The sequence below is a fragment of the Anser brachyrhynchus genome (assembly GCF_964034855.1).
Source record: "Anser brachyrhynchus genome assembly, chromosome: 3".
NCBI lineage: Eukaryota > Metazoa > Chordata > Aves > Anseriformes > Anatidae > Anser > Anser brachyrhynchus.
In genome coordinates this window covers 76,204,735-76,226,870 of record NC_137696.1, presented here as the reverse complement: position 1 = coordinate 76,226,870, position 22,136 = coordinate 76,204,735, and the positions used below count along the sequence as shown (strand labels likewise).

The 22,136-nt window shown below is 41.0% G+C and overlaps 1 protein-coding gene and 1 long non-coding RNA gene across 2 annotated transcripts in view; both read right to left on the bottom strand.

Moving 5' to 3' along the window:
* The window catches only part of LOC308192885, a 43,715-nt gene extending 21,590 nt beyond the window's left edge, over window positions 1–22,125 (bottom strand). The window contains exons 1-2 of the long non-coding RNA XR_013949191.1: window positions 18,897–22,125; window positions 258–16,478 (exon numbers count right to left, since the gene is read on the bottom strand). This is a non-coding gene — a long non-coding RNA (uncharacterized lncRNA). The remainder of the gene's footprint in view (window positions 1–257; window positions 16,479–18,896) is intronic.
* Window positions 1–22,136, bottom strand: part of REV3L (REV3 like, DNA directed polymerase zeta catalytic subunit) — a 122,044-nt gene that overhangs the window by 99,615 nt on the left and 293 nt on the right. The window lies entirely within an intron of this gene.

Below are 22,136 nucleotides of genomic sequence, written 5' to 3'. Positions count from 1 at the left end.
ATTTTACATGCAGGACTAAGAGAGTACTGTCATACTCTGCATCTTTGTACTTGCATTGAAGCATTCCTAGTTTAAAATTCTTTGGTACTCATTGCAATCACCAAAACTGACAAATGAAAATTCGCTAAAGGGATACTCTGCATGCTAAGTGAGCTGTTAAATGCCAACAATCAAATGTAACTTAATCTGAACTATGCAAATTCTACCAAGTGTTGGCTGTTTGCCTTTGTTCCATGATTGAAGATTTAATCACTTACTGCCTTAATAGTATGTCTCTTGTCAAACTCTGGTAGTTCTTAGAAGTCTGCAATGCTCGAGTGGAACAGCTGTAGTGTGTCACCATGAACAAATACGGTATACCTGTTAGCAGCGCTGAATTTCTGCCTTAATTCCACCTGGTTAAAATCACAGTCCTATATCCAAAGAGGCAACTGTCACCCTTACATTTTTAGGCAGGCACAAATTATGTCAGTACTATCGACAAATCACATTTCTGAAAAGACCAATCAATGCGAACTAAAACATAATCAGCCCAGCCCTGAGCCTTAAATCACTTAAGTGCTTATGGCAGTGCCATTTGACTCTTTCACAAAATGGATACAAAAAAAGCCTCAGCAACTAAATACCAAAAAACTATTAAACCTTTTTGATAGGGTCATATTAGGAGGAGACAGCCATAAAGCCAAACTGTTTCCATTTAAGTAACTTTCAAACAAACCCTTTCCTTTTAAAGCAAACCTTTTAAGGATTAAGCTTGAAAGTACAACAACTTACACTGAGGTTTTTAAGTTTGATGCAATCCATTAACATCATTTCAATTAAATGGTTTTAAAAGTTAAGGAAGCCATGTACAACACAAACATTTTAACAGAAAATCAAACCACGGAAATAGAAAAGCAAGCAACCTAGAATTACATTTTTTTTTCTAAATCAAGTTTGTGACAGTCTCTCTCAAACAGATGCAGAACATATCTTCATTTTTTTCAATCAGCTCAAAGCTCAAAACTTGGTTTTAGTTTAGATTCTATGAATAAACACTAGGTAGAAGTGGCTTTCTTTTCATTGAATACAACAGAACGAGTTGAACTATTTCAACAAAGAACAAAATATTTTCAAATATAAGCTAGTCGGATATTTTAATCCAACTATTTTAATTCAATTAATTGAAATGCAATACTTCTGTCACATTAACAGAATCACAGAAGAGTTGTGGACAGAACATCTGGAGATCTATCAAGTCCAACCTTCCTGCTCAAAGCATCAACTAGATGAAACATCGGCTAGCTCAAAGGATCAACTAGAACATGTTGCCCAGGACTTTGTCCAGTCAGCTTTTAACTATCTGCAAGTATAGAGGTATATGTTACTTTATATTTTGTTCTTGTTTTCTTTTTTTAGATTTGACTCGAGCTTCTAGTTCAATGTATTTTGACAAAAGTTGAATCCATTCATTCACAGTTAACCTTTATCCTAACACAAAAGAGAAACAAGAGAAAAAACAGTGAAGGTAGTTTTTCCTCAAGAAATTAAGTAGCTCTAAACTTCACAAACAAACGCGTGTATGCCCTGTAAGTATAGCATCCTGAACTGACAATAAATATATCAGTATGTCTACACTTTTACAATATTTACTTCAGAAAAGTCACATCAATTCTAAGAGTTCGCTGGTGGTTGGTTTACTACCCGTGTACATATGTACTTCTGCTTATTTCATTGACTCTGCCAGCCTGTCTAGGCTCTGCATTTTACAAAATGTGAGAAGATGCATCATGGTATTACTTTCTAGAGCTTGATGAATGGTCATAGTAAATAGTAAAATCAGAATAGTAAAATACTCTGACATTTTAAAACGTCATTATTGGCACTCAAATTGACAAAGTTAAGAACAAGTTTGTTCATACTTCAGAGCTGTTGCCTCAAGCTCTCTTACAAGCTCAAGCTGACAGCATTTTATCGGACTGACTTAGTTTTAGCGTTGAATGTTTCTTTGCAATTACAACTACAGAACTGATTCTTATTTGAAATCAAAGCTAAGAAGACAAATCACAGTTCTCCTGTTTTCCCAAGTGTTTTCTTTCATGTCCTTTGGGATTGCTGCTAATATTCTAGGAAATCTGTCTTCACACATGATCCTGCTTAAATCGAAGGTGACAAGGAATAGTATACATTATACAAACCTGCATACATAGTTCCACTAAGAGAACTTCACTGATTCAGGCTTTGAAAATTTAAGTCTACAGATTACCACGTTTAGAAAAAGGAATCAAAGATCTATATAAGTTTAAAGACAACTATTTCAATCACACTACATTAAGTCTTTGATTTCAATAGATGATCAAAAGCAATTCGATTTGAAAAATGCAGGAGAATATGCATTTCCAATGCACTGAGAAAATACCAACCAAATACAACCATTGAATTGGATCAAAGTAAATCCACAATTTTTATCTGTTTAAATGCTACACGTTTTAGTAATAGGACGGAAGACATCCCACATTTAAGATACCTATAGGACTTCATTAAGCTCCTCACTTCACACTGATAACTGAGGAAACAACATCTAAATAAAATACAGACATCTCACTGTATTAATCAAAGGGTTTTTCATACAAAACTACATACTACAGGGTTTTTCATACAAAAGCATGGGTAGTGAAGACCTAAAGAAAACCAAGACAACAAAAAGAACATTGGAGAATTTTAAGACTAAATGTCAGCTCAAAATGGGAAGCGGTCAAAACAAAGCAAAACAATCCATTCATTTCCCAGGACAACATACACTTTGTAAGTAAACAGGATGCAATCTCTTTATCAAAGGAACAGAGGTAAAACTTGGGGCTAATGCTATAGGTTAGCTATGAGATGTGATTTTATCCGCTTCGACTGTAACTTTTAATGAAACGACTGCAAAGCAAACATTTGAAACCAGTAAGTTCCATACTGATTGGCTTTCTTCACTGACTCTGTTGCTTTTTACCCAAGGGCTTACAGAAACAGAAGCATTTATAAGGTCTTTTTTTCAGCTGATGGCAGAATAGACATATGGCAATCTTCTGAAACCATTGTTTTCCTTTGGTACAACTACTGGAATACCAGAAGCTAGCACTAAAGGAAAACAATGACTACTAGAAGCTACTGAACATGTATTTTTTTTTCCTTTTCAGAGATGCAATTGCCCCCATCTCTTTGGAAATAGCTTTTGTTTTATTCAAATGTACTGATGTTTTCCTCATGAGAACTCAAATGAACCTGAAGATCCAGGTCAGCCTTGCAAAACTGCAATTCTGCTCTCTCAGTACCTTTTGCATTCATCCATTTACCTCCAGTGGCACATTCCAGTTGTTCATGCCAAGATCCTCCAAGAGCCTTTACCAGCCATAACGCCTGCTCGTGATCCCTTCAAGAACTGCAGCAAGAGGACTGGAAGACTACAGGCCATTAAATAATTTTACCTGCATTGTCACAGCAAGCTTGAGTAAGAAACGTGCTTGAATTCTAATCTATGGCTTTCCCAAAAGGCAGTAAATTTGACTGAATTTGAAACCATGTGCAGGTTGTTAATATAAATGGTATGATACACTTTTGGGCAAGAACCAAAAGCACTACTACTAATTGCTTAGTGAAGGCACACCGTAAGAGAGCCCTTAAGAGTCCTCCTCAGAAGCAATTATTTAAATTTCCAAGAGTTGAAAAGAAAGGTTGTCTTCCTGAAGTCATGCAACAACTTCACTCTAATGAGTGTCAGGAGACAGATGAATAAGTTTATACAAGTTCAGAAGCATACTCTCAAATCATGTCTCCAATTTTCTACTCACTGAGGTCTGTTGGACAGTTGCTGATGCAGTGAACTCCCAGTCCATAAACATTACTAATTAGTAAAAATGTTTGGGGGCTGCTGGAGTATAAAGTCACCATCATCTCTCAGGGTGTACTCAATTTTGAAAAGCGAGAGGTCTCTGAGAACGCCAGTATGAGAGAACACAAATATCCCATTCCTGAGTTGCAGATTTACGTAGCACTTGGATTTTATTTCCACTACTAATGGTATGACTTTTATTTTAGATGTTGAAATCTATTTTGCTGTCCCAGCTCCTGGCCCTTGTGAGAAGAGCTGAGTAAGTTTAATTCAGCCCTCTGGATGATAAAGATGTTATTATTAACAACGAGTTTAAGAAACAACAGACATACTTCAACTTGTTCTGGCACCCACAACAGAAGAAACTGGAAATACTGATAGCAGAGACAAAGTCCAGGACAATGAAGAAACAGAAGGGATATGTTTCTTATTGACAATTAGACCAAAAGGTAAAAATATGATAACGTAGATTTAAATTATTTTGGTCAGACTACGTGGACAGCACTTTGCCAATTTATTAATTTAGTTTTCTCTTCTGCTTTATTTTCTTCTTATAGATATCAGAAGCGTCTTCCAAAGTGTCACAGGAAATCGTTGGAACAAAACAAAATCTGAACTCTTAACATCTTACTGCTCTTCAACTTTTATTCTTCCAGTGAACACTCAAACACTTGGACAACTGGAGGAAACATATGACCATAACCAGGAATAAACGTGTTTAAAAAGTATTTGCATAGTTGGGAACAACACTTAGTTATTATTTCAAATCCTGATCAATTAACTTAAATATATCAGAAGTAAAATAAATGAGAAGTGTGTCCAGAGCAAACCCCAGATCAACAGAAACTTCTCACACAGAAGGTGACCGCTACGTCATATTAATAAGAGTGATGGCCGTGAACTGGGAAACCAACCTGAAAACCCTGTATTGAGAGAAGGTAACAGTAAGGCCTGGGCAACTCTTAACAGAAGCTACCTATAGGAACATCTGGGGCTCCGGCCCCTCGAGAGACAAAGAATTCCTTTGTTTCTAGGAGAAGTAGAAAAGAAGCACCATCAGAAGCAACAAAAGACCCTGAGATCTAAAAACATAGATTAGGCTATTTTTTCCTTTATCTTTGGTCAGAACATCATTCATCAGTGCTGCCAGGGGCGTTTCTCCACTGCCCTGTACTAAAATGAATGTCCCATCAAAATTTTTGAATTCTAATATTACATGTTATTAATTTCCCCAGAAAAACTTTAAGAGAAGAACTGTTTCCAACTCTGATGACAAAGGCAAACTTCCAAATACGAATCGTTTCAACCCTATGCCTGTAGAAAAATTGCTCCTCTGCCTCTCCTGTTGCTATTCATAGATCTCTAAGCAGCTACTAGTCCAGACCAGATGACTGTAACAAATTCAAACACTTCTGGCAGAGGCATGTTTATTATTTTCCAATATGACTGTCTGCCAAGTTTCCCTGTCCAGGATTTTTTTTTGTTGTTGTTGTTAAAGAAAGGAACTGTGTGAGCCAAACTATGTCAGGGACTAGCCTTCAAATAATTTTTTTAGAAAGTGGAAGTGCACTAGCATACATACAGCCTAGTATCTGAAAGTGGGTCAAAACATTAGGAGACGCAGCACGATCAAAACTCAAATCTTCAGGAAACAAAATGCTGTGCTGTCACTCCTAAATCATTTATCAGTACAGAATACTCAAAAACCTTACTAATACATGTGCTGAAAAAAGCATAAACTTTAATGAAATAACCTGAAATTGATGAAAACGGACATCTTTATTTCCCCCTAAAATATAGCTTTTTAATAACACCCTTTGTTTTATGACTTTTCAGTACATATTCCACAATGTCTGTTTCCACTCTATTTCTCATTACTTTCGTTGTACAACTCTGCACACAAAATTATGGCAAAAAGGCACGGATCTTGTGAGGAATTGTTAGAGGCACTGCCTCGTACCGTTATCTTAAATGCCGCTGCGATTAAGACACCCAAAGGCAAGAAAAGTGGGGTGAATCCCACTTCAGCCACTCCATGACCTTGTACAAGTCATTCAATCCTCACTCTTGATTACCAAATTAAAAATTACCCAAGCAATTTAAAGCACAAGATCATTCACTAACTGTATGCATGACACTCAAACAGAAATATGGCCATGCAGTCTATAAATGAGAAACACACACAAATCCTTCCAAAAGAAAGTAGAATTAAAAGAGAAAATTCAAGAAGTCAAATGTCTTCAAAGGGGTTCTGCATGTGATTGACTGTTTTCAGTCTGAAAACAATCCTGAAAAGCAAAGTTGAATGAATTAGCAAGAATTTAATCCCGTTTACAGTTACTCTAATTAGCAAAAGTACAAAGTAAAGACCAAACAACACAGGTACTTCTTAAAAGAGCAGCGGTTTGATATGCCAAGTCTTTTGATTTTTCTTGCCATTACCAGGTTTTCAGGACGCGGTATCTAAAATTCGGTTTGGGACATGAACTTCCCATAGGGAGAGGAGAAAATATCCCTGAAGTTATGACTGCAAGAAAAATGCCAATCACATAAAAATTATGACCCTAAGAAACAAAAAGCTTAACCTCACACGCAAAGCAGAAATAAGACTATGAGTTCTGTCTATTCTCCCCTACAAATAAGTAACTACCCTTGACAATTACGCATTAGAAGGAAACAGGACTCCAATTATTGTTTCTAAAGAAAAACATTTGTAGCACATTTCCATTAAAAAAAAAAAAAAGACAGACCATAAGGGCGGAACTCCTGGACGCAGCCAGAAATACCCTGATTTAATAGGAATCGTGAATGTTACATACATTTAAAGATCAGGTCTTGATGTTGTAGAACCACGTTAGCTAGATAATCTACTGACAAACTGCTTTGCACCCAAGGAACTGTCGCTTGAAATTTTAATAACATCCCAAATATTAAGAAGCTGTCTTACAACAAAGAAAGATCTAATACATGATTTCCTGCAACTGGCTAGTTACCAGAAATCTTTAATGTGAGATCTGACACATTAATCCTGTTGTTGTGGCTGCTACTGTTCAATATCTAGGGAATCGAGATCTCTGTTAACAACAGACAATTACAGAGCATTAATACTTGTGTTCCCGCTCAAAAAGAGGCAGCCTATTTCTAAGTAAACAGTAATTATAATCTTTTACTACATTTCTCACTTTTTTCCACATTTCGCTAACGGAAATTGCGTTTTAATTGTATCTAGTTTCTTTTGTGTTGTTTATTTCTCACTTTTGGAGAGGGTCACTCCATTTTCATCATATTCTTTAGCAACAGTAGGGAATGTCTGACTTTTTACAGATTTCTTAACCGGTTGAGCAAATCTTAATACAAAACAACATGAGTTCCAGCCATTACAAACCCTCTTCGGAGTAAAGCCTTTTGTCTATGATTAGGCCTACGCAGAAGTACCCCCAGGCCTCGTGAGAGATGATTTTAGAAGTCTTTTTTAAGCTAAACAGTTAACCATAGAGGTTAGCGATGAGAGGCACTGACGGCCAGTTGCAACCGAGCTTCTTTGCAAAGCTCCTGAATGGAACAAAGAGCTCTTGAAGGAATTGCACAACCACAAACCCAGTCAAAACAGCAACAATCTTCACTACAGATGTGACCTGTGCTTCGTTAATTCAGAGCTGAACTTCAAGTAACTCGCAAAGTCGGAAACTACCTCAGATCGGATTTAATTCCGAGTTAGGGATGAGTGTACACAGAAGCTATTTGCCAGAAAAACAACGCTCCCTGCAGTTGGCGCCTTATCCTTTTACATGGCCAGCCTCCAACATCAACTTGGAGATTTCCTTCTTCTAAATGCTGGCAGCTACTAAAACACAGGTCGATGAAAACACACTTTTCTCCTTGTAATATATGTAATGTACCATGGTGGTGAATTCTGTTGGTCAACTCAAAAATAATCAGAACTAAACAAAAAGGTTAAAAAAAAAAAAAAGACTGCTTCCTTACATAGAAAAAACAAAATCCACCAAAGACCCACATATTCTCTCCTTTCAGTTCCAATCCTGGCTGGCAAATAATACCAGAGGATATAAAGTTCCTTCATATTGTGTACTAATAATCACAATACATTAAAGGCTAAAATTAGAGAGTGCTTAAAACACAGTGCTTTGGAAGAAAACAATTATTGTAATCAGACACTGTAAAACGGCTGCTGTACTGCAGAATGTGTAATTTCATTTTCTTTCCTAAAGTGATTTTTTAAAGACATTACATAGTTAAAACCACATTTAGTTCTCACATTTCTTTCAAAAACTGAGAGCAATACAAGCACTGCAAGGAGAAACGAAAGATCTTTCTTTTTAAAATATAATCGATCGGTATTCTAACAGCAATAACAATGGTGGTTTTGTGTTGTTTTTTTTCCCCTTAGCTGGAATGAGGAGAGAATTCCCAAAGGTAGGTCCAGTTCCCTACCACTATGACAACCACACCATGTTGCCCTTTCCGCTAGCATTGTAAGATTCAGCTTAGAAACATCCAGGCAAGTAGCAGCAGTGCCACCAACAGATTTGAGCTGACAAATCAGTAACAATAACCTGGTTTTAAGAACCCGTAGAAAACAGACGCCAAAAGAGAACTGGCACCACCTTTATAAAAGTTTGCTAGAAGTAATTCCCTTTGTATATGTAACACTGTCACCCTTCATTACAGTTATTTTTTTAAACTGATTTTTTTAAACAATATTTTACCAACATTTTCATTTTCTCTAACGAACCCACAGCAACATATAAAATACACACTTCCAAGTATAACAACAAGAGGCTGCAATCATAACCAGTCACTCCAGTAACTAAATATTGACAGAGCTAAAGATTTAGGAGATAGCTCTCCCTACCATATTTTCCTCCTCACCTATCCTAAAAACATGCCTCCAATGATCACTGGATGCTGTATGAAAATAAATGCTTGCAATACAACACTTGAAAAATTTTCCGGTTATGACTTAACTGCAAGAAGAGGTGAAAAATCAAAATCATACTGAATTTTAACACAGCTTCAAATAAAATTTTGGATACCATAAGATTTGTAACAGCTACACTGGGTTCTACTCCATCACAAAGACTGTGGTTCTGGGGTTGCATTTAAACATACAATTTACAGATATTGAGGAGCCAGGCTCACACTCAGAGTAACAGAATATATCTAACTACATACGGTACTGTAATGAATTCCTCACAGTAAGGAATGGCTTGGTATCTGTAACAAATCACTACATACTTGGAGAAATTTAGAAACTGTTTCTAATAATGCTTTGAAGGAAAAAAACTGAGACTCCTTCGCAACTGCAGATGCAATGGACTTCTAATTCCCTGAGTTGTATTTTTGTCCTCTGTATGTCTCCTCCTGCAATCTTCACATGAATACACTCTCTCCAGTACCAGCAACAGCCTTTTGTAGTGTTTTGATCAACTGAAACATAGCAGAATTCTTCTGCAGAGCTTCTGTAACGTGAAATATTTAAGAATAAAAAAGCAGTAGAAAATCGTGTACCCTTCTCCAATTACTTCTTACAACATCAAATATAAGCTCACAAAATACCCTGTAACATTATTTTCAGCTCTAGAATAGTCACGACCTAAATTATGCTGTAGTAGCACGACGAACCCAATTATTTGAGGGCAACAGACTGAGTCTACCTCCATAAAAACAAATCCCCCAAACCTCCTCAGCTCTGCAAATGTATTGCATCAATCTTTCCCCTCCTCTTTCCCATTCCCTGCAACTCTGAGTGACTTCCTAGTGTAAAATCACTAGCGCAATTGCGTTTGTACAAAATCAAGGCAAAAAAAAATTGAATGGCTTCAGAAAGCCACATTCATGCAAAGCGACTGCTACTGCACCAAAGTCTTGGACTAAAATTCCCAGTCAATATTGCACATCACAAAACATTTGAAATTATTAATATAAAATAAAAAATGCAAGCTACTAGATTTGAAAGCTCATTGGAAATAATGTTAGAGACGTGCACACATATTCAACTGTACGATCAAGCTTTGAGATTTAACTGATGGCTGCTGCAGAGCAGCTACAAAAACTGCCAACGATTTGTACGACAGTTTTAAACGTTACTTGTGCTTCCCCCGACTGCTGTGTATCAAATTAAGTATCTTCAGATGATAAAAGCATTATAATGCAATCTTATTCATCAGATTTTCTCCTAAACCAACTTATCACAAAGTCTCAAAAGGAACTGAAAGAGACTCATTGACATTTCCGCCTATATTTATGAATGCTGCAATAGCTGAAGCTTTATTTGTAACAAGAGGACAGTATTTAGATATAGACACTTGATTAAGCGATGAATCAGCTTTTTACTCCAGAAACCCTATGCCTGGGCTAACATGGAACTCGCACAGGAGCCAAAGACGTGTATACACACCAGAGGATTAAAATCATACAGCCCAAGCACCACCCTGATAGCCAACCCCCTGTGAATGCTGACCTTGTTCCCACTAAGCCTTTACCCCTCCTTTAAGATTGTTTTAAGAATGAAATGTTTTTCAGAAGAGTTTAAGAAGTCCTGCAGAAGGTTCGTAAATGGTAATGATGCTATGTCTGCGTGAGATTTGTCTACCATGTAACAGAGAATGTAATACGCAACATGCAAATTATTCTGCTCACTTGAACTGCATCCAGACTAAGAAAATAAAAGACTTCTAACTTCTAAAAGTGTTCCCTGGCATTTGGTAAAGCTGCAAGTAAGGTTAACTGCTACTGTGCTCGCTCAGCTCATTCACAACATAGTTACTGCGGGTATCTGTGAGAACACAGGACATGAGACTATTGGGCTTTCAAGAAATATCTCAGTCACCTGAATCTACTAGAGCATTCTGTACGCATATCACACAGTGTTCGCCCTTCTTTTAGTCACACACAAGAAAGTCCTTATTCAAGGTCCTAAAGGTGCCCATGCCACCTTCACTCTGGTCTACTGTCATTTTTCCATCACCTTTTTATCTCCACAGCTTTCTTTTCACATGCCTACACTTCAGCTTCTCACCAGGAAGGTACTGCTATCAAAATATTAAATCTCTCGTTGGGAGGGTGTTGTAAGAAATGCAATCACTCATTCTTTAAAAACTATAGGGTTCAAAATTTCGGTGAAATTAAACAGTCTGCTAGGAGTCAGACAGCTACAGAAGCCAGATTATTTATCAAATTAAAACACTGCATTGCTAGTGGGCTGTGTAAGAGAACGACATTCTGAAAATGCTGAAGATGAACTTGGAAGGAATAAAGCCTTGCTAAGGCGTCTCCCTGCCCGACACACCGAGCTTACACGAAATGAGTAAGGTTTGTACGGAGGCAACTGAGGAACACAACCTGAGAGCAAGCTACTGAAAGCATCATTTACACTAAAGAGATGATCACTTGAAGTGATTCATTCCTCTCCTTTTTTAATTTACACATCTGCCACATACATACTCGCGTTATGTGGACCCATCTATCTTCCTCTGCCAACAAAAGATGTATTTTCTCCCGCATGCTTCACACTGCAGCGTCAGGCTTGAAGCGTGCCTGGTTTTATTTTATTGCCACTGACACATTGGGAAGACAAACACAGGATATTCAAAATTTGTTTTATTCACATTTTCACATCCCTTCACCTAAAAACAGTGATACGAGTTTTCATGAAAGCCAACAACATAAAAGATGCTTGCAAACTGCAAATCCTCCTGAGGATATTGTAGTTCTCCAGGACGCTCCACACCTCTTGGGCAGTTCTCGCTACCGGGGGCTTTGTTTTCTTCCTCTTCTCCCATTGCACAGAGCAATAAGCCTCGTGTAACACCTCCTCTGCTTCCAGCCACCAGGCTGGAGAGAAGAAATTCCAGGGGATGAACCAGCCCCAAGGGCCAAAGCAAGTGAAACCAGAAGGGAGCAGCCTCAGATAACTGGTCCCTGTTGTTGCCGCTCCAACATCCAACATTTCCACAGGCCTGGCCCTCAGCATTGTTTTGCCTGCCTCCCCCTCCCCACCTCACCTCACATGCTCTCCATATCCCCGTCCGCTCCCGGCTTTCCTTTCAACACGTCCTCCCCTCGTCCTGTTTTTCCATACAGACAATCCCTCCTACAAAATTCCACTTCAAAATAATGACTAGCAATATCGCCGCGCCATCTGCTTTCCTAACATATCACTCTTTCTACACCTTTTAACGTCCCATTTAAACAGAACACAATTTTCTTGGAGCAAGGACTACCCACCATTATCCGCACACTGTCTAAAACAACCGGGTTCTGTTCTTAAGCCTTTCATCTTTATTACAGCAGTGGTTAAAAACACCAATTTCTTTCTTTGATTAGGCTTCCAACTGCTGGCATAAGAACACAAGCTCACCAAAATCTGACACGCTAGCACAATCTGTAAATGCTTAGCAGAACTTTATTTCTCCCCACCCGACCTAAGGTTTTTGGTTCGGATTTTTTTTTTTTTAAATGCATCAGACTCAAAACAGGAATCCAGCCTGTGATGATACTAGGGTCATCTTTGCATGGGATTTGCAGGTTTACAAACCTGTCTAGTATACAGGAATGCACAAAGTCATGAAGAACCATACCTAAAAAAATGTAATAAAGAATGGCCTGAATCACCATGGCAAGTTAAATTACTTTATTCACAACAAATGCCACTTTACCCGAAGTAGAGAAAATGGGAGGATTTAAAGAAGTAACTCTTGATACAGAACACAGTTTTAGTCAAATGACGATGCAGTTATTTTGCATCATTCCCACGTTTTCTGTTCAGGTAAAACACACCATAAAAAATAGAGAATGTAAAAATAATAATGTTGGGGTCTGTACAGTTATACTTTACTTGAGGTATCTACATATAAGTGTTACAAACACTACAAAACAAACCTGGCTGTAAGCAGGAATGACGTGAAGCACATATTCAGTCACCGCAGAGGATGACACTGTTAAATAAACGAAGAGGTAACAACAAAACACGCTGCGGAGAAAGAGCTCTGAGATGGCTTTGACTTATGCTGTGAAGTAAGAAATTAAGCGTGAGTGAGGGGGAGAAGTCTTGCAATAACACAGAGGCAAGCCCTTTGTGCTATACCCCAGAGGTCAATACTGGGCCAGTACCGTTTAACGATTACCTCAGTGACCTGGACGTTGAACAGGTGCACCCTCAACGCGTTTGCAGATGATACAAAAACTGGAGGAGTGCCTTACACACCAGAGGGCTGTGCTGTGAGATTCAGCAGGACCTTGACAACATCGGGAAGTCCAGCAAAGGGAAACACAAAGTCCTCACCTGGAGAGGAACGACTCCACACATCTGTACAAGAGGCTTTGCAGAGAAGGACCTCAGGGTCCTGGGTGAACGCGAGCCAGCAACGCGCCTCAGCAGCATCCCCAGCTGCGCTAGGAACACCACCTCGGTCAAGGGAAGCGACCCTTCTCCTCTCCTCGGCACTGCCGAGACACGCGCAGAGCACCGGGTCCAGGCCCGGGCTCCCAGGTCCAAGGCAGACACGGACACACTGGAGCCAGGGCATGAAGGCGACTGAGGGCTTACAGCACCTGACGCACAAGGGGAGGCTGTGGGAGCCCCGACCCCGTAAGCCTGCAGAAGAGGACTGGGGTTGGGGGAGGCACCTTATCAGCGGGTATAAATCCCTGACGGGAAGCAGGGGAGGTGAACAAGTCTGACTCTTTCCCAGTGGTGCCCAGTGAACGGACAAGTGGCAACGGGCACAAACTGAAACATGGGAAATTCCACTCAAACTTGAGAAGGTAGCGGGTTGTTGTTGTTCTGTTTCTAAAACGGCGAGAGTGGGCAAGCCCAACACAACAACTTATTACTCAAAGGGAGGTCGTGGAGTTCCCGTCCCTGGAGCTGCTCCGGGTGACCCTGCTTGGACAACCCAGCTGATCTCCAGGTCCCTTCCAACCTCAACAATTGTGCAGTTCTGTGAGCGTTAATCTGAGGGCAAAACCACGCTTCAGCTGAAGGAAACGCACAAACAGCTAATTCTCAGAGCAGCACTGGGTTGTTTTTACTGCTGTGATTTAGGCCTAACAGTAAAGACGGTTAAGCCATAGTTCTATAAAGCTAATTCAAACAGCTCAAATATTAAAATATTTGATTCCAAGTATTTATAAAATATTGTCAGTGTATGTCAACATAAGAAAGAGCCTATAATCCCTTCTAATTCCTTACAGATATTAAAATGGGTTTTGCTGCTTATAAACATGAATTCACAGAACCTCTTGCTTAATGGTCAATGGATAAAAACACAACACAGAAGAACACGAAGGAAGAGTGATCTGCAATGAGAGCCTCTTGTAACACCTTTGCGAGGTTAAATAGGTAACTTTTAAAACAGAAATGTAAAAGCTGCTATATTGAGAACTCCACAAAATAACCTCCTCATCTGGGTAATAAATATAATAGGGGTGGCAGCAATAAAAATTTGTTCATTACTGATCTGAAGGCAGTACCTGCAGAAATGAGGGCTGAATCAGTTTCCAATTCCCACTGCTTAATAGGATCGGCGCTATACAGAAAACTACCTAGGTAGTTTCAAACACAAAATGAACGACTCATTATACATCTCATTATACAAAACTCAGAAAACTTGTATTGTAAACCTCCCCTGAGGAGTAATGCCAAGTATTATGGATTAGGTGCAACATTACACAGCCCTTTCAATATTCGCACCGAGTACTGCATGTTGATATCGCACCTAAAATAGGACATGCAGCCTTGCTGTAGTAAACACTCGTTTAGTCAGCAAACAGTATAGAGGTGCAATTTGAATGTAAATCAGCAGTGGCTGCTCATACTCTCTCTGTAATTTGGGGGGAAAGAACCTGTCACTGAGGGACAAGCCCAACCCAGCAATGGTATATGTAGTGAATACTCTTTCCAAATCTCTACTGGCTTTCGGTAATACTACCAAGAGCTTCCAGGAACTTTTACAGCAGTAACGTAACCAACTCAAAGCCATGTTGCTGGCACCCTTCCCGCACCCTCTGGATGCCACCATGCTGCCCTGGACACAGGAACAGGCTGTACGGAGCACCTCGTGCTGACAGGAGCGGTCCCAGGAAGCACAGAACGGCTGAGGCTGGAAGGGACCTCTGGAGGTCACCCGGCCCAACCAGGACCGCTTGCCCAGGCTCACGTCCAGCCAGGTTTTGAATACCTCCAAGGAGGGAGACTCCACAACCTGAAAATCTGAGAGGGCATGCACACGCACACCAAAGCCACACACGTGAGCTCAGAAACACACAGGCAATGTTATGGGCTGCATACATACGTGAGTGGTGGAAGAAGTTATCTGAAATGGCTGTCTGCACGCTGATGGCAGGACAGGGAAAAGCAGGAGCATGCAGACATCAAATGGCTCTGTAATAACTCATGAGCCACTCCCGGCCGTCAAGTGCGAGGTTTTATTTAAGCACTCTGCCAAAATACCCACAAACTTCTAACACACCTTATAGCTGCTCTGTAAAAAAACAGCTCTTGAAAGAAGAGAAGCTTAACAAGCATGCATGAATGAAGCCTGTGCAAACGCTGGCATTTCAGGCAATCCCTTTATCTTGTACATTTTTTTTTTGATATTTGTTTAGATTCTTGCATATTTTGGGCTGTATCCTCATCCTTAAAGTCACTGTAGCACAGGCAGGAAAATATTGCCTGTTTGTACGCTCACAGATTTGATTCTTCCTCTGCATTCTGCAAAATTATTTTCACCAGAATACACAGAGGTATCATGAGCAACAGTGCAATTACAGCCTAACTATGCAGATTTCATGGCAGATCTTGCCAGCCAGTCCCTGGACTCTGTTAATCAAGTCTAGGCTTTAATGTTATAATTGTTACCATGACTATAACTTTTCTCAGCATATAAAGGAACATTATTTTGCTATTTACATAAATTTATCATGGGGCAGGGTAGTATCATAGAAAAAAAATACTGCCTGCAGACAGTAGCTGCTTCACTGTATTATCAGTTTTGCTACTGATGTGATGTGGGACCCTATGCAAATCCATTCTTTTCTCTACCCAGGTATATCTCGCCATCTGTCAAGAATACGTTCCTGAAATGCACGATAGCAATTCAATAGACAGGGAAACAATTTTTCCCCACAGAACAAGTTAATATAGAGGAGATGTACACAGGAACGTAAGGAAGGCACACAGCTTTAATATGCAGGGACGGTACATACGACATGGCAAAGAGAGGAAGAAGCAAGTCCATCAAGGGTCAACTTGACGTACAGCAATGACAGGTGAAGCGCAAGAGATGCAGGCTTGTCAGAGGCTGGCTTTGTGACAGCTGGAGACGCAGAATGCTTTATTAAAAAAAACAAAAACATCTCCCCCCCCCAAAAAAAAACAAAACCACTCAAAGGTTTGCTGCTAATTGGCCTGAGACTTTGATCAGGAGATCTCCCACAACATGAGACCGAATCTCCAGTGATGCCGTCCAATCATTCCGAAAGCTTTCAGCTGCTTCATCTGAGACCAAACTTCCAACATAAATCTTTCAGCGCGAGCGCTCTTGCTGCCTCTCTCTGAACAGTTCATTTCATTGTCATCTTCGTCCTTCTCAGAGGCACGCTGAGGTCAATCAAGTCAATCAAGGGGAAAGGACAAAAACAGGGTAATGACAACAGTTAGCAGAACAGGGTATTAAATGATCGATACTGGAAGTCTGAAAGAGGAGACTGAGAAGAAATGGATAGCATGGTGTTACCACACCTGCTTCCTTCTTCCAGAGATTTATCTTGTCTGCTCAGACTGCAAAAATTACTAAGCAGGAGCTGTTTCTCACTGAGTGTTTACACATTGCCTAATCCTGCCAACCTCAGTTGTGACATCCATGTGCTACTCTGGTAAAAATAAGAGAGACGACTATTTTCAGCCCAGCGTGTTATTTTGAGGAGGTTCCTCTTACACACCGAAACAGAAAATATTTCAACAAGCAGCCAAAAAAGACCCACAAGAAATATGTAGCAGAACTGGAAGTGGTATCTGAGACAGATAAGCTGCTTCCAGGGGTGCTGAGCATAGAAATGAGTTCCAAGTCAGGTACTGTGGACAATACTCAGTATGGACCCGGCTACTTTGTGAAAAACTCGGGACTCTACAACAGCTGAAGGGGTTCTAGGCACATAGTGCCAGTTACACATCTATTTCTGACTGAATTACAAGAGCACAAACATTCAGTGACTTGACCGGGAGCTACTCGCCAGATGCAAACAGAACAATGGTTATGAAACCAATGGTTGGATTCTAATTAGAATATCAACTTTGTCACAGTATTTTAAGGTTTATTTAAGAAACAATTATAGCAGGTCTACATATACACAGGTACTTAATTCGCTGCTTAACGATTTTCATACCAGCAGAGCAGAATCTCACAGTTTATTCAGGCAGCCTCTCATTGCTCAAACACCTCAGCAGGCAACCTATACAAAGTAGGTAACAAATGCCTCCAAAAAAAAGTACAGTTTTTAAAAAATATAAAACAAAAAGAAACCCTAAACCAACAAATGAAACAAAAAAACAGACTAGAAAACATTATTTTTAAAAATCAGGTAAGTTACTGGTTAATGATCTCCAATCACATCACCGACAGACCTCAAACACCGAGAACAATCTCAGCATAAATACTTTATCCCAAATTCCTCAATTCCTACTCGAGCCCTGTTCACATCTTATGGAAACTATAAACCTCTGGAGAAAAGCAAAACAAATGGGCATGAGGCTATTTTTCAACTAGCTTTCTAGAAGCATGAGAAGCGTGCCACTGCCCAATGCAGAACTGGTATGCTGGAAGTGGAGCTACACTGTGCAGCCCCAGGCCAGTTGTACCTGGGTATATTGAGGGAGGAGAGTAAAGAGGTAAGGCAGAGGCATAAGCCACACCACAGTGGCTGCAACCTATTTTGCATCCTCATATCCCCCCAGTGAAGGAACTGGAAGACCGTAAGAGAAGTGCCCGCTCCTGGAGAACTGAACATTGGAAGCAGGGGCAACCAGAAGGATCCCTGGCTGCGAACGCTGGGGTAATGAAACAAGAGGCTACGGGGAATGGCTAGCGCTGGACAACGTGTCTGGAGTGGTAGCAAGAATGAGGGGAGGAAAAAAGGTTAATCTTGAGCTGAGCATAAAAAGCAGCAAGTTCCTGTGATGAGCTCATTCCTTCTCAAGTGAGCAGCAAGGGAGGAGAGAGAGACACTGGGATGGGATCAGATATACAGCCCAGCCAGGTCAGTGAAGGGGGAGAGGGGAGGGAAGAACAGAAGAAGATAAGCAGGCCCCCTCACTGAGTCATAGCAGAGCTACCGCCGCTGGAAGGGAGCCAGATCTGAGCTGGAGCATTTGCCTCTGCTTTTTTCCTCTCGGAAAACCGAGAAACCAAACTCAGCTGCCTACCTGAGACGCATTCAGACTTGGTTGGCTCCAAACCCCTGCTCTCAATTATGCCCAGCCTCAGAAAAACGCGGGGCCAAAAGTAACTTAAAAACATCCTCTTCTTCAGCTGAGTTTTTGTGCTGCCCTGAAGTAAGATTCAGTCTTGAATCAGTGATTTCGTAACACAAAATATAAAAATTCTTCAAAAAGAGATGAATAGTGGCAGTTGAGGACAGCAGTCTTACGTTATCCCTCAAATTGGACACCACTTTTTCTAAGGTAAATTTCTAATCTGCCTTCTCCAAAGTCTCTTCCATCACTTGAAAAAACATTTCCCAGCCTAACACTCTTCAAAGCAATTTCAAAACATGCACCTATTTCTGTAGAATTTATCACGTCAGCCTCAAATCACACCCAAATCTGAATTCTGATTATTTATTTTTTTTAAATATTTCAACTATCCATTTAAAATACGCATTATCGTGCACCAACAGACATCTTCTGTGTGGCTTAAGAGTGTCCTCAGCTACTTGGACTCAGTGTTGTTAAGTGAAGTGATTAATTTAGCAACCGCAGCTCATTTATTAATGTCTCCTGTAACACGACACGTATTCTCACCCTGATTTCTTTATGGATGGATTTACAGTTTGCTTCTGTCTTTCAGCAGTTGAACAACACCTGACAAACACGCAGCCGAGCATTCAGATACTTCTTTGGAGGTAGTCAGTGAAATCCTGCGGAAAAACTCCAAGACCTTGAAATGGCCAAGAGCTAGCAGGAAATAAATCACAACCTTGATAGCTCCACATGCCACGAGTCAGCAACAAGAATGACAACTCAAAAACCACCAATTAAAGAAAGGACCGTACATAAACAGAAATTCAATTTTCAGCATGCTTTCATTGTTACAAACAGGCCTTGCCATTTCTCAGAGGCTTATTTTTTTCTAAAAAGCGTTTACAAAAATTGCTAGCCAGCAGAACAGAAATACTGCCTGAGAAGATAATGAAATTTTGTTTCATAGTTCAGCATTACCTAGTGAATTAAAGCCTATTGTTTTTAAACAATATCACGAGACTCCTTTAGAAATACAAAGATGTCTACATCAAATAGTATCTATGATCTTATACAACAAAGCGTGAATTTAATACTGCTTTTACTGTACTACCACCATGGCAGCGTTGCAGCATTTCTGGAATTTTACTTTTTGCCCAATTCATTATGCCAACAGACGTGCAAGTCTGCTTTTCAAGCACCAAACCGCTAAAACGAAATGAAATGGCTTAGCCAGCTAAGATGCATTCAAACAGGAATTCTAGCAGTGCTTCACTTCGCTGTTTGCCATCGCAGTCAGAATTCTGCTCTTTGTGTTTCACAGAAAAACAGAAAATAGTAGGCGGGCTCTAGGCTTAAGGAAAGTTTTGATTCCTTGCCTTTTGAGCTCTTATTCAGCAAAGATGTAGGACACCAAAGGATGACTCGCATGGTCTCGCTGAACAGAATGACATTTCTTCTTCTTCAAAAGACCTAAAGAAGTTGTCGAGCATTATCACAAATACAGCTCATTCTGGGAGTTCAGTCCTTCGTTATTTTTAACTAGAAGCCTTGTTTTCCCTCCCCCAACCACCGTTACCACAAACCACTTCAATTTTGGAATGGTTTGCCAGTACAATCTCTAAATCAATTGTTAAGTATAGGATTACAAAAAAAGCCCTCAAAGATAAGAACATTGGCAACCTTTGCCATTCATACACCTCTTTGAATGCAGAAGAGGAGGCAGAAAGAGCACGTGCCTCAGAACCAACGTCCATTGCTGGTCCCAGACACAAGATACACTGCTGCCAGACGTTTTAACTTTCTGAACATCTGCATAAACCACTCGCGTACACCAATCAATCTCCCTTCACTCAGCAGGTGGAGTTTGGTGCCTGGTCTGAACCTGACTCCCAATTAGCTGCACAGCATGGACGCGCAGCTTTAAACATACCAAGATTCGTGCAGAGCTAATCATGCCGGAGGTGAAGCAGCCTACGCAGACGTCGTGGCTTGCTATCACGCAGGCAGCGTGGCAACTGAACACCTGTCCTGCAGGCAAGACGTACATGTTAAACCCAACGAGACGGGGCTTTTCTCCTCCCGAGCAACTCACGTGAAGACAAGCATCACGGTGCCTGTAAACCAGACAATAAGCACACACTATTGCCCTATATGGTGTATTACAAGTTGGTTTTACCTTTTTTTTTTTTTCCCCTCAAGGAAAACATCAACGTAGATGTGACTGTACTTGATTTCATTTTATATTTTGACTCTCGAGGCACGAATCGGATAGCCCGCTCTCTGAGGTCAGGCACTCTGCTTCTGACAATGACCGCTTACTCCCAACACCTCTGAAGACAGGCTTACAGGTTCGTTTGTTTTTTGTTTTTTAAATAGAGATGCAATAAGAAACTCTTGAAGACAATGAACGAACATTAGGTCGACAGAAAAGAAGAGAGCCGTAAAAAAGTTTAACAAGGAAATACAGAGAGGATAGCCAAGTCATGCTTCCTTTGCAGGCTATAGTAAAACGTGCTTTCTAACCAAGATGAATTAGAAACACTTCAATTATGCAAACTAACATTAAAGCTTATGGTTTGGGAAGCCAAGGATTTCCTACTGTGTTCCTAATAGCTGGACAACTAAACTACTGCACTGTTTACTTTAGGATGCCACATTCATGATATGGCATAGCCTAAACATTTTCTTTAAAGAAAACAAGCCTTAATGAGTTAACCACACACACACGCACGCACACAAAGCCTGCTACCTGCCAGACAACCTCAGGCTCTACATTTTTTAATAATGAAATAGCTACTCATGCCATTACATAAATATTATTACATAATATCTCCTTTGTATGCAAAATCAGAGCTACAATAAAATAGGCCCCACTACCTCAATATTGTACCTATTAATCCCACTCATCCACTTCATAATTCGGAGCTGGAGATGCACCAGATCACAACAGCTTTAATACCTCACGTTTCTCTGTATCTGAGAACAGATAATTGGGAAAAATGAAAAATGTCTGTTCTGCCATGTAAGTGGATGAAGGAAAGACGCTATTGCTGGGCTATTTTATTACACGTTTTTTTGTCCTGCTTAACGTTTTAACGTATACGAGCGGTATCTTTTCCAGCGCGTCAATAAAACACGGAGAAATGCCTTAATCCCCAAGGTCAGCATTATACAACGTAAGCATAAAGGGAACGTAAGCAGTGACCCCTTCGCACGTCTAACACCTCGGAGAGGAGGCTGTTGTTTAAAAAAACCACGCCGATTAACGCGGGGGGAGACGGAAGGGGGCACGAAACCCGCGCTCCCAGGCACCACGGCTGGTCGGCGGGGCGCCGAGGGCCCCGAGCGCGGCGGGGCTGCGGGGGGCTGGTGACACGGGGCAGCCCCGGGGGGCAACGGGTGGCCGGCGGCGGGGCCGTGCCCCTCTGCACTGCAGCACCCGCCGCCCCCGGGGAAAATAACCGCGATAATAATGATAATAATTAAAAAAATAAACCGCTGGGTGAGTGCCACCCCCCCCCCCCCACACACACACACACCCCCCGGCCTTCCCCCTTCACGGGGGGCCGGCAGGTGAGAGGCGGGGAGGGGAAGGGAAGGGAGGGGAAGGGAGGGGAAGGGAAGGGGAAGGGGCCGCGACCCAGCCACAAAGAGCAGGAGCTGCCTCCCCCCGCGCCGCCGGGCGGGCAGCCACAGGCCCGCCGCCAGCGGGCCCCGCGCCGCAGCGGGTGAGGGGGGGGGGGTGAGGGGGGGGGTGTCTGTCCGTCCGTCCGTCCGTCCGTCCCTGCCTCCGTCCGTCCG